Source organism: Oryctolagus cuniculus, chromosome 12 (genome assembly GCF_051225735.1).
Source record: "Oryctolagus cuniculus isolate XC-2025 breed Fujian yellow rabbit chromosome 12, ASM5122573v1, whole genome shotgun sequence".
Lineage (NCBI taxonomy): Eukaryota > Metazoa > Chordata > Mammalia > Lagomorpha > Leporidae > Oryctolagus > Oryctolagus cuniculus.
The window spans coordinates 57,678,249-57,691,821 of record NC_142878.1 but is presented as its reverse complement, the minus strand read 5'-3'; the positions used below and the strand labels follow the sequence as shown (position 1 = coordinate 57,691,821).

Genomic DNA, 13,573 nt, shown 5'->3' with positions numbered 1-13,573 from the left:
ATTGAGGCCAGTTGGGGAGTGAACTAGTGGACAGAAGACCTCTCTCTCTCTCTCTCTCTCTCTCTGCCTCTCCTCTTTTTGTGTAACTCTGACTTTCAAATATATAAATAAACCTTTAAAAAAAGAAAGATATATATATATGTATATATATATGTGTGTGTGTGTGTGTGTGTGTGTGTGTGTATATATATATATATAGAGAGAGAGAGAGAGAGAGAGATACAGTAAGAGAGATCTATCTGTTTGGTCCACCCCCCCACACCCCGAAGTGGCTGCAACAGCCAGGTTGAGCCAGGCCAAAGCTAGGAGCCAGATGCTTCATCCGGTTCTCCCACATGGGTGGCAGGGACCCAAGAAGTAGGGCCATCCACTGCAGCTCTCCCAGGGAGAGCAGGGAGCTGGATGTGAAGTAGAACAGCTGGGGCTCAAACCAGCACCCACACAGGATGCTGGCGTTGCAGGGAGCAGCTTTACCAGCTGCTACAATGCCAGCCCCAATTTTCTTTTTCTCAGTTTTCATGGATAAGTATAGAAAGAGAGTCTGCTTTGAGGAGGATGGCCCAAGTCCTTGGGCCCTGCACCCGTGTGGGAGACCAGGAGAAGCACCTGGCTCGTGGCTTTGGATCATCGCGATGTGCCGGCGCAGTGCGCCAGCTGCAGCGCACCGGCTGCAGCGGCCATTAGGGGGTGAACCAACGGAAAAGGAAGACCTTTCTCTCTGTCTCTCTCACTGTCCACTCTGCCTGTCAAAAAAAAAAAAAAAAAAAAAAGAGTCTGCTTTGTGTAAATAAATCATATACTGGATAAGAAAGCAGGGAGGCTCATGTATATACAGTACTCTTTCAAAAGAGTTTGCCATTTCATGGACAACCAATATAATACTGGGAGTCAGGTAAAGGAAAGTTGGCTGTACCTATGGTCAGACTTGATACTGCAAATTAGATTCTGGTAATATGAATCTACTTTTTAACAGTTTGTTTCTTTTAAGTAAGAAATGCATACACATGGGAATAAAACGACCCACAATGAAAAGGCTCTGTCTCCCTATTCCTTACCTTCCAGTTCTCACTCCCAGATGCAACCACATTCATGGCTTTTTGTAGAGTCTTCCAGAGTACTTTAGGAATTTACATGTACTCTTGTTTTTTTTTTTTTTTTACTTCTTTAACTTAAAAATATACATTGGAAACATTTCCCTATCTATAGATATTATCCTTACCTCATTCCTTTAAATTGTGTGTGCAAAATATAGTCCACAGGTCAAATTCATTCTCCACCTGTTTCAATAAACAAAAGTTTTATTAGAACATCCATTTCTCTTCCCATTGTCTGTGACTGCTCTTGAGCTACAATGGCAGTATTGAGTAATCATGACCCAGACTCTATGGTGACAAAGGCTAAAATATTTGGCCCTTTCCTTTAGAGAAAAAGTCTGATGACTTTGCCTTTTTTAAAAAAAAAATAATGAATTTATTTTATTTGAAAGGCAGAGTTATAGAGAGAGAGGGAGAGAGACAAGGTAGAGGAGAGAGAGAGAGAGAGAGAATCTTTCATCCACTGGTTCACTTCCCAAATGGCTGCATCAGCCAGGCCAAAGCCAGGAGCCAGGAGCTTCATCTGGGTCTCCCATGTGGGTGGCAAAGGCCCAAGGACTTGAGCCATCTTGTGCTGCTTTCTCAGGCACATTAGCAGGAAGTCGGATCAGAAGTAGAGCACCTGGGGCTGCAATCGGCACCCATAAGGGATACCAATGCTGCAGGCAGCAGTTTAACCTGCTGCGCCACAGTTAGCCCCCCCTGATTTTGCTTTAAATGACTATGTAGTGACCAGCATTGGTGTGCAGCAGGTTAAGCCATCGCTCGTGAAGCCTGCATGCCATACTGGAATGCTGGCTTCAGTCTTGGCTGCTCCATTTATGCTCTAGCTCTCTGCTAATGCACATGGAGAGGCAATGGAACATGGCACACTCACATGGTAGATTGGGGTGGAGTTCTTAGCACCTGGCTTCAGCCTGGCCCAACCATGGCTGTTGCAGCCATCTGGGGAATGAACCAACAGATGGAAGTTCTCTCTCTCTTGTCGCTCCCCCTCTTCGTGGAGGAACGACACTGAACCCTGCGCTGTTCTTTCGTCTGCTCGGCCCTCCCCGGGTTTGCTGCTGGTTCTTCCCGGGTTGGCTACTGTCCCTTCCACCTCCGTGGAAGGGCAGTTCCCCCTGGCCACATTCCCCACTTCCGCAGGGGAGCGGCACACCGCCGGCCGGCTCTCTCGGGGGCTGCACAGGTGTTCCCTCAGATGTTCCCCTTAGATGTTCCTGGTGCATGCCGTCTCTCTCCCCCTTTATAGTCCTCCTCTGCCAATCCCAACTCGGCTGCCCACACACCAAGTACGCTGCTCTCCTCCAATCAGGAGCAAGTCCTACAGTTTATTGGTTGAACTGGAGGCAGCTGTGTAGAAGCTGTTTTCTTCTCTCCCAGCGCCATATTGTGGGAGAGCAGGTGCATAGAATAAGTCCTAATTCCAGTAACTTAGTCTAGTCCGAGCTGCTCCCCACACTCTCTGTCCTTCCCTCTCTTTATATCTCTTTGCCTTTCAGATAACTAAATAAATCTTAAAATAATAATAATAATAAATGACTGTGTAATATTCTAGGCATGCAGAGGTGTATTTAAATAGCTCTTCATGAAAGGACATATAGGTCATTTGTAGTTATATTCTTACAAATCCTGGTGCAACTATAGACTAGTTTATGTGTCATTCTCACACTTGTGTAAAGGTTGTTATCTGAATAAGCACCTAGGAATGAGCCTGCTGGGGAAAAATGGCACAGGCTTTTCACTAACACACTTATTAATTTGGTCTTATCAGCATCAACAATATGGAGGAATTTAGAAGACAGATCAAGTGTAAGAATCAATTGAAGGGACACATGTTTGGCACAGCAGCAAAGATACTCCTTGGAATACCTTCATCCTCTATTAAAGTTCCTGGGTACAAGCCCAGACTCTGCTTCCAAGCCAGCTTCCTGCTAAGGCACACCATGGGAGGCAGCAGATGTGGTTCAAGAGCTTGAGTTCCTGCCATCCACGTGGGAGACTCAGATTAAGTTCTGGGCCCCTGGCTTCTGCTTGGCCCACGCCCGATTTTGTGGCCTGTTAGGGAGTGAACCAGTGGATGGAAGATCTTTGTCTCTCTGTCCTTCAAATATAATTTAAATAAATCAATAAAAATTTTTAAAAAAACCATTCAATTGAGGACTATGTTGCTGGGAGATGAAATGAAAAGAACTACTCCAAAGAGGAATAAATGGTTGCTTTCAGCCATATCCTCAGACGGTGAGTAGAGGGATAGAAAATACCAGTATCAGCGTTGAGCAAACCATGCACTACTGTTAAGGTCACCCTTTGTCCTATTTGCAAACTCCCCCCCTCATCAGTTCCCACTTCCCACCCCCATGCTCTCTTCCTAAAAAGAGCTGTGTCAGAGCCTCGGAGGCAAACATGTGTGGCTGTTGGAGCTGCTGCCTTTCAAGGACAGCTGTGTAGATCACCAGGGTCACCAGAGAGCTTGACTTTGTATGGACAGATTCACTCGACTCTGACTTTGCTAGTCCAAACAGGTCTTGGCAATGGGGCATTGGGTGTCCCAGCCCTTGGAGGCCAGTTTGAGTTCATTCTTAGGAAGGGGAAATCTGGAGTCAATGAGTTTTGGGCATAGAGTCATCCCTAGGAGACACTAAAGGGTTTAGATCTTCCTATAGAAAGTGAGAGGTAGAACCCAGAATGCAGAACAACTCAGATTTCTACCTTCACCTACTGAGCCCTGCTTTGTGCCAGGAAGTGTGCTAGAGGTGAGTAAACAAGAACAGAAAAGAAAATGTGGCTCTCTGTGTAGGGAGACAGATAGACGTGCAGTTCACACATGTGCATACCTTTAAAATTTTTTGAGAAAAACACAGGAATAGTTGACATCTGTCAGACAAAGTGTGAACAACTAACTCAAAGTGGTTAACAGATCAACATTAGATCTCACTACGTTCCTTTTGATTGTGTCATGTCTTTGCAAAACTAGGTTTTTGGCAATTGCTGTGCTAAAAAGCAGGTACTGTGCAAAATCAAGCATGCAAGAGGAAATAAGGGTGATGATGTACGACCTGATTCCAAGTCTGAGAAGCTCTGCATGCTCCACAGGTGCACCCCTAATTGTGGCTACTTACAAATGACATAAAATACATTTTTTTTTCTTTCAGTTTATGTGACATATTTTCAAATGACAACTATGTTGTTAAAGTTGCTTATAAAGTATTAAATATTACAAAGTAATAAATATAACTGCTAGGTATTTCTCTGGGCCTGTGCTATACTGTGAAACAGTTATGGAAACCCTAATAATATGGGGGAACCAGATAGGAGGAAGGTAGCTGGAAGAAATTTTTTCCATAATTTCCATGTAGTCTTGTATCTATCCCCTTACCTGGCAATCCAGCTAACAATGAGATAACACATGAAGAATTCAGCTCAGAGCTTGGCACATAGTGAATAAACACTGGCCAGTATCAATCCACAGAATCCTGAGCACCACAGGGAAGTAATATTTAACCCTAACCACTCTCATTACATCAGCTTCAAATTCATAGTTAAGTCTGCAGCTTCTCATATCCAGTGCTGTTGCCATGGTTCCTGCAGTATCTGGAGTCAACCAGTTCCTTCTGAAATCAATAAATTAGCAATCTCTCTAAAGCTTGTTGCCATTTTGTTTGAATGACTTCATGGCCAGTCTTTTGTTGGGGTTTTACTCATCATTTTAGTTCATAAAATGATTATTCTGTTAGGAAAAAATGGATTTTAGTAAATCCAGTGGTGATATTGCTTCTAGGACTTTCTCTACTATTTCGGTTTTTCTAAAATTTCTTGCAGCTTGGATATAGTGTGGTTTGCATTTTTTTTAAAAAAAGCTAATTCGCCTTCTAAGATATTTTTCCCCTCCAAGAGATAAATTTATTAATAATTCACTACTCCTCACTTGAAAAAACACACTTTCATTTTGAATACTACCTAAATTTCAAAGCACTCATGAAGATGACTATTTATATCATTGGATAGAGCCTTCCTGGTTTTTACCAAACCTGGTAACTTTATTGCCAGTTCTAGGTGAGTTTTCAGAACTTGCTAGGCTTGTTAATATTAGTAAAGACAGGTCAGATTTAGATGAAGGCGGGGAGAATGACAGCATTCCAACTGTCCAGATCAATGGTTCTCAAATAGAGTGGTGGTGGCGAGTGGAAGTGAACCAGAGAATGCAAGATAATTTCCTTCCTTCCTTCCTTCCTTCCTTCCTTCCTTCCTTCCTTCCTTCCTTCCTTCCTTCCCTTTCTCTCTCTCTCATCCTCTATGACACTCTGCCTTTCAATTAAATAAAAAAAGTTTTTTTTTCTTTAAAAGGCAAAGTTAAAAAAGAGAACAAGAGACAGAAAAAAAGAGATCTTGCATCCACTGGTTCACTCCCCAAATGGCTGCAATGGCCAGGGCTTGGGCCTGGTCAAAGCCAGAAGTCTAGAAATCTATCTGGATCTTGGATGTGGGTGGCAGTGGCCCAAGCACTTGGGTCATCTTCCGCTGCTTTCGCAGGCACATTGGCAGGAAGCAGGATTGGAAGTGGAACATCCGGGACTCAAACCAGCTGTGATGCTGGCATCATAGGCAGTGGCTTAACCTGCTATGCCACAATACTGGCTCCATAAATAAATATTTAAAAGAAATAAAACTTAAAAGTTTCTAATATGCACTCAGGGTTGAGAACCATGAATCTAAATGAAAAGAAAGGTTATTTTCTTACTAGTCTACTAGTCATGCACACACAGAGAAGGAACTCAGTTATAGGACCAGGACGCTGTGATGTCTCTCTCAATGTAGAAATGTTTTGTTGCCGGTATTATTCCCTAGGGGCTATGTTGACTACATGAACCGGGAAATATTTGAGGGGCAGGTGTTTGGCACAGCAGTTAAGATGCCATTTGGGACATCCATATTGGCAGAGTAATTGGACTCCAGTTCCAATTCCACTCCCAATTCTAGCTTCCCACTAATGCACATCCTGGGAGGCAGCAGGGGATGTCTCAAGTACTTGGACCCCTTCTACCCACATGAGAGACCCTTATGGAGTTCTTGGTTCCTAGTTTTAGCCTGGCCCTGTTCTGGCTGTTGCAGGCCTTGGGCGAGTGAGCCAGCAGATGCGGAATCAATCTCTCTCTCTCTCTCTCTCTCTCTCTCTCCCTCCCTCTCTCTCTCTTTCTGTTTCTCCCCCCCCCACCTTTCAAATAAATGCAATTTTTTAAAATAGAATTATTTGGGATTCTTCACTCCTGTGGCTTTACCTAAGACATTTAACATTTTGTGGCTGATTGATGCATAGCCAAAATTTTATGTATTTGTAAATTCTCAAAGGCTTTCTTAATCTTTTTCACAAAATTACAATTACACAACCCTGCACCTGTACCCCACAGCCTGACTTTCATGTGTACTGGAGTCTCAAGGGTACAGGAATATTTCTGCAGTGGATCTCATGCACCAGTGAAACCTGGATGCTTCTGAGCAGCCTGAAAGGCCAAAGGAAGGTTTTCCCACTTATTCTGTCTCTGTCCCTTTCACCCCTGCTCCTAATCCCCCAGCAGTACTGGCCAAGCAGATGGTTAGGGTGCAATGCCCTAGAGGTTAACAGATGTGAATTTTGATGGAACAATGAAAGAACAGACTTTTCCATCACTGAACCCTAACCAAGCCCAGCAAACAAACTTCATATAGCTGACTTTTAAATATTCCAGGCCAGGGTCAAAAGACTTTTCAGGGTAGGGGGAGAAGTAGAAGTAAAAAAGCAAGACTGATTTCAACATCCTAGGAAATGAACTTTTTTAAGCAGACAATCTATTACTCATATCCCAAGAGTTAGGTATTAACATAAGACTGGAATTTCAAGAAAATGGAAGATCTGGGAAGCTCAGCACTCAACCTGAAAAAGTAGGGAAACTCTATTGCCACTTGATGCCTGGAGCCCTCCTTAAAGGGCTCTAGATGTTTAGGGAAACATCCTTGTTTCTCTGATCTGTGATGAACTAGCAAAGTGTTTTATCAAAATGGAGTCCAGTCCCACAAACACAGTCCTCAAGAGTCCAAGAGTTTTCTTTTCTTTTCTTTTTTTTTTTTTGAGTTCCAGTTTTTCTTTTTCCTATACCTTTTTTTTTAAACTTTTATTTAATGAATATAAATTTCCAAAGTATGACCTATGGATTACAATGGCTTCCCCCACATACCGTCCCTCCCACCCACAACCCTCCCCCCTCCCACTCCCTCTCCCCTTCCATTCACATCAAGATTCATTTTCGATTATCTTAATATACAAAGATCAGCTTGGTATACATTAAGTAAGGATTTCAACAGTTTGCTCACACACAGAAACATAAAGTGAAAAATAGTAGATGATTTTTTTTAAATGATGAAGAAATCAGATCAGACCTATTGTCATGTTTAATCCCAGTGAGAGTCTAGTTGGGAATTGATAATTTCTTTTTTTTTTTTTTTTACAGAAGATCAGTTTAGTATGCATTAAGTAAAGATTTCAACAGTTTGCACCCCCATAGAAACACAAAATGAAATATATTTTTTGAGTACTCGTTATAGCATTAAATCTCAATGTACAGCACATTAAGGACAGAGATCCTACATGAGGAGTAAGTGCACAGTGACTCCTGTTGTTGACTTTACCAATTGACACTCCTGTCTATGGCATCAGTAATCTCCCTATGCTCCAGTCATGAGTTTCCAAGGCTATGGAAGCCCTCTGAGTTCTCCGACTCTTATCTTGTTTAGACAAGGTCATAGTCAAAGTGGAAGTTCTCTCCTCCCTTCAGAGAAAGGTACCTCCTTCTTTGAAGACCTGTTCTTTCCACTGGGATCTCACTCACAGAGATCTTTTTGCCAGAGTGTCTTGGCTTTCCATGCCTGAAATACTCTCATGGGCTTTTCAGCCAGATCCGAATGCCTTTAGGGCTGATTCTGAGGCCAGCGTGCTGTTTAGGACATCCACCATTCTATGAGTCTGCTGAGTATCTCGTTTCCCATGTTGGATCACTCTCCCCTTTATTCTATCAGTTAGTAGTAGCAGGTACTAGACTTGTTTATGTGCTTCCTTTGACTCTTAGTCCTTTCATTATGATCAATTGTGAACTGAAATTGATCACTTGGACTGGTGAGATGGCATTGGTACATGCCACCTTGATGGGATTAAATTGGAGTCCCCTGGTATGTTTCTAACTCTACCATTTGGGGCAAGTCAGCTTGAGCATGTCCCAAATTGTACATCTCTTCCCTCTCTTATTCCTACTCTTATGTTTAACAGGGATCACATTTCAGTTAAATTTCAACACTTAAGAATAACTGTGTATTAATTACAGAATTAAACCAGTCATATTAAGTAGAACAGACAAAAAAACTACTAAGAGGGATAATGTATTAAGTTGTTTATTAACAGTCAGGGCTATGCTGATCAAGTCACTGTTCTTTTTTCTTTTCTTTTCAGCTTTAATTGCTTGAAAGGGAGGAAGGGAGGGAGGAAGGTATGGAGGGAGGGAGAGAAAGAGAAAGAGAAAGAGAAAGAGAGAGAGAGAGAGAGAGAGAGAGAGAGAGATCTTCTATCTGCTGGTCACTCCCCAAATGGTTGTAATGGCCAGAGCTGAGCTGGGCCAAAGCCCAGAGCCTGGAACTTCATCCAGATATCCCAAGTGGGTAGCAGGAACCCAGGCACTCAAGTCAGGCACATTAGCAGAGAGCAGGATCAGAAGAGGAGCAGCTGAGATTAAAACCAGCACTCATATGGGCAGCTGGCATTGCAAGTGGTAGGTTAACCTGTTGAATCACAACACTGGCCCCCAACGTGTTTTTTTTTTTTATTTTAATGAATATCTTCAATATTATATTGTTATTTTATTCTACAGAATAGATTTAGTCTGATCATATAAGTACCTTATAATTGAGTTGCTACTTATTCTCAGTACCTGAGATTGACTGTGTGTTTATATTCAAATCCTGCAAAGGGCAAGTGATGTTTGTTAACAGGTGGATTAGAGAAAAAGAAGGGAGAATAGGGCACCACATGCCACATAGTACAGCAATCCACACTATTCACTTTGAATGGACACACTGCACATTGCACTAGAGCCAGCAGTCTATTAATAGCCATACATTTTTGTCATTTCTGCTTCTGAAAAGTCATTTTCTGTTTTCATCTTTTTACTTTAAAATATAAACATAAATAAATTTAAAATTATGCCAGGGGCTATTTCTTTCTAGCATTAAACTCAAAGTCACCTGTTTTTCTGGTGAAATCATTATTTATAATATTTGTTATGTAAATTTAACTTCCATTAGTCTTAAATTTTGTGTGTACTCACCGAACAAACTTGTTTTGATTTTATATTTACATAAGAGCCACAAGGATACTTATGATTATACTTAGATACCATAACATTTTTAGTGATTGTTGGAATTCTGTGAGCATGTTTTTTTACTTTAAAATAGATTCATGTTTTGGTCAAATTTGAGAAATACAAGTCTAGAAGACTTTTCTAATCAAGCAGGTTGAAACCCTCAGACTAGATCTGTGCTTAGAGGCCGGCTGAGCCAACTTAGACTTAATTTCCCCTCTGCTGAGGGTGGAAGGCATATTTTACCAATTCTACTGCCTCCATTACAAGGTCAGAGCATATGTCCTTCCCATTATCCCTAGGTAGGCCTGCTGAATACCTGTTCAGTAATAAAAAGAAGAGAAGAAAGAAATTTCAAAATAAGTTTTAAAATGTGAAAGTAACATTACAAATAGGAAGAATGTAGGTCTTAAATTTTGTTTATTATTGGAATAGTTTAAAAACTAATTCCAAAATTCTTTGACCTAAAATCTACTGTAACTTGTTCACTCCATGATCACAGCCGCCTGAAAAGGCCCCCTCATCTAATATTCTAGGCAGTCCCAGTCTACCAAATGCTCCCAGATGATCAGGCGCCCTGTGGTGTTCAGAGCCCCCTCCCTCCTGTAGCTGTGTAGTAGCCAGTTTTCCATCACTGCTGCCATTGAGCTGCACACTGCTCCCCGCCTGGTGCTCTGAGCTGTTGAGTTCAGAGCAGTGAAGCAGAAGAGAATTCCCCCATCTTTTTTTATGTAACATTCTGTTAACAAGACACCAAAGTCCAGCAGCCTGCTGCTTTAACATCTTACAGAATTCCCAATTAAAGAAGAAAGAAGTCTCATTCAGTTTTTATCAAGAAGTAAAATTACTAGGTTAAAGGTAGAAAAATTATAATTCCAAGGCTTTATGAGAATTTCACTACAAAAGATGGGAGAAACCTTGTATCACTGTCCAAGCTTGGGCAAAGCAGTTTCTGCAGCTTTACTCATGTTTAACTTTTTAAAAATCATTTTACTTTATCTTATAATTTTAGTTATTATAACTTCACTTTTATCCATTCATGTTTACTAGAAATTTACAAATAAGGTTGAAGTCATAAAAAATAAACTGATAGCAATGCAGGTGATTTTTGTCATAAACAGACAATGTGGGGCTAGAAGAAAGCAAGTGATTACTGCCCAGTGGATTCTAGCCACTTTTGCATTTATTAAGCAATTTCATGTGAGGATTCCTGATGGACTGATATATTTGACTACTCTGAATTCTCCTTTGAGTCAGGTTGTTTTCCTAACTCATTAATGAGTTCAACAAAGTCTTGGACATGTGCTCATTTTATACGAGAACCAGTGAGGCAGGGAAACAGGCAGAGGGAGCAGTTGAGGCACTGAGGGTAGTTCCTGCTATCTGAAAGCCTACAGCCTATCGGTTTGGCTCTTCTTGCTGTGAAGGTAAACAGGCTGCCTGCCTGGACCAGGTAAACAGTAAATAGACTACCTGCCTGGTTCATAGCAGTTTAGGGGGCCAACGCTGATCTAGATTGAAAGACAGCTCATTATACAACCATTGTAATAAATTAGAATGGTAAATGACTCACCTACCAGCCACCCTGACAGGAAATATAAGACTATATAAGGAGTGAAAAGGGACAGTAGCTAGATTTGGGGAAATCTCCATTAATACACAAAGAAAGTACTTAGGACATTCAGAAAATCAAAAGTAGTATTAAGCAACCTGTTATGTGGTACCAATATTACTTTTCTCCAAAATTCTATGTGTAACTAGGTGATGCATCAACAAAATTATTTTGTACATGGTAAGGCATTACTTTCTACCACCTGCACTCCACAACCTGTGTGTTCTTTGAGCACTATGGACATCATACTTGTAACTTCAGTATAAAATTATGTCCTAAGTTGAAACTATCTCTTTCAAACTCTATCCATTCCTCCACCACTAACATATGGGTCCCTAAAAAGCAGGGACTATTTTATCTTAGTCTTCTTGTATGTGTAGCACCTATTAGATAGGTGTTACTAGGTCTGCCATCGCAAAGATATGTCAACAAGTATTTATAGAACTAAGGGTTTAATAGATGAAAAAATAAAAGAGAACTACCATAAGCCAAAAGATGATCTTGAAAAGGTTTATTTGGGAGAGGGGTGTAGATTTAGGCATAACTCGCAAGAACTATTTTTTTTTTCACAGATTTATTTGAAAGTCAGAATTACACACAGAGAGAGGAGAGGGAGAGGGGGAGGGGGAGGTAGAAGGGGAGGGGGAGGGAGGGAGAGAGAGAGAGAGAGAGAGAGAGAGACCTTCTATCTGATGGTTCACTCCCCAATTGGCCGCAATGGCCAGAGCTGCACCGATCCGAAGCCAGAAGCCAGGAGCCAGGAGCTTCCTCCGGATCTCCCACATGGGTGCAGGGGCCCAAGGACTTGGGCCATCTTCTACAGCTTTCCCAGGCCAAAGCAGAGAGCTGGATCGGAAGAGGAGCAGCTGAGACATGAACCGGTGCCCATATAGGATGCCAGCGCTTCAGGCCAGGGCATTTACCCGCTGCACCTCAGCGCCAGCCCCTTGCTAGAACTACTCACCCTCTAAGTCAACATTTCAACAGCAACAAGGCATCAAAGTACAACTCATTCACCCAGTCTTTGGTAAGATAATCTGCATCTTGGGGTGGGTAATTGACATAGTGGTTATGATGCCATTTGGGACTCTCACATCCCATATATTGCTTGAGTTCCACTCCCAGCTCCTCCTCCAATTCCAGCTTCCTACTAATGTGCACCTAAGGAGACAGCAAATGATGGCTCAAGTAATTGGGTCCCTTCCACCCATATGGGAGACTTGAGTTTCTGGCTACCAGCTGTTTGGGGAATAAACCAGAAGTTGAGAAGTCTTTTTCTCTGTGTGTCCCTCAAATCAAATCAAATAAATAATAAACAAATTAATAAAAAGGATAATCTCTGCCCTGACCATGCAAGGTTTTGGAGGGATGATGTCTTAGGGGCCACTGCACTTGAAAATCTTGAAGCTCCCCTCACCCTTTTCCATACTGTTGAATGATGGCAAAGGAGATACTAGCAGAAGTTAAACCTCTGCTCATTCAGGCACATTTGTTGTCAAAATGTTCAACTTTCTTCTTATAAACTGTTCTCTTCCTGGGAGCTTCTTGCTTATTTATAAACTAAAACTATTATAAACTATTTATTCTAAAAAGAATGATAAACACTTTTGTTAAGGACTATGCCATATTTTGAACATTTTCTCTGAATTTCATGTTGGAAAGTTAACCTCCAATGCAACAAGGTTGGGAAGTGAGGCCTAAAGGGAGGTGTAAAGGTCATGAGAGTTCCATACTCCTGAATGGATTAATGCCAGTTACACATGGGCTTGAAGCTTTGTGTTCAATCTCTTGCTCTCTTACTCTCACTCTGTCTTGCTCCCTTGCTCTCTCTTTTCTTTCTACCATGAAGTGATACAGCAAGAAGGCCCTTGCCAGATGCTGGCCCCATCCTCCTAGACTTTCTAGCCACTAGAACCATGAATCATAAATTTCTGTTCATTCTAAATTATCCAACTTCAGGTAATTTTTAATAGCAGCACAAAATGGACTAAGACAGGACACACAGGAAATACTTTAGTGGCCATGTAGTCCCTGTTAAAATCACTACTTAACTTTGCCATTCATGTGTACAATCACAACAATAAGTAAAGGATAGGGTATTGCTTTATTCCAATAAAACTTCAGGCTTTAAAATTGGAATTTTCTGTAATTTTCACATGTCACAACTCAGCATTCTTTTGATTTCTTCCAATCATTGAAACATGGAAAAACCAATCTTAGCTTGTGGGTCATGCACAAACAGGTGGCAGGTAGATTTGGCCCACAGGCTATCATGTGCCCACTCCCACCCCAAACCAGTATCTTCTTAATCTTGTCTTTCCCCTCCATATCTATTCCTTTTGATCCAGTCAAACCATGATATTCAAATGTGAATATTTCTAGGAAGTGAAGGACTGTTTCAACTTTCCTTGCAACTCAGTTTGAATGAGTAAAGAGTAGGGTCTCTCCTCAGAGAACAGAGAGAAATGAAGATTTAAGATAACATG

The 13,573-nt window shown here is 41.5% G+C and overlaps 1 long non-coding RNA gene across 32 annotated transcripts in view; it reads right to left on the bottom strand.

Moving 5' to 3' along the window:
* LOC103351145 (uncharacterized) overlaps positions 1-13,573 on the bottom strand; it is a 271,397-nt gene that overhangs the window by 193,296 nt on the left and 64,528 nt on the right. For all 32 annotated transcript variants that reach the window (XR_016217520.1, XR_016217510.1, XR_016217509.1 and 29 more), the window contains one exon: positions 1,220-1,277. This is a non-coding gene — a long non-coding RNA (uncharacterized LOC103351145). The remainder of the gene's footprint in view (positions 1-1,219; positions 1,278-13,573) is intronic.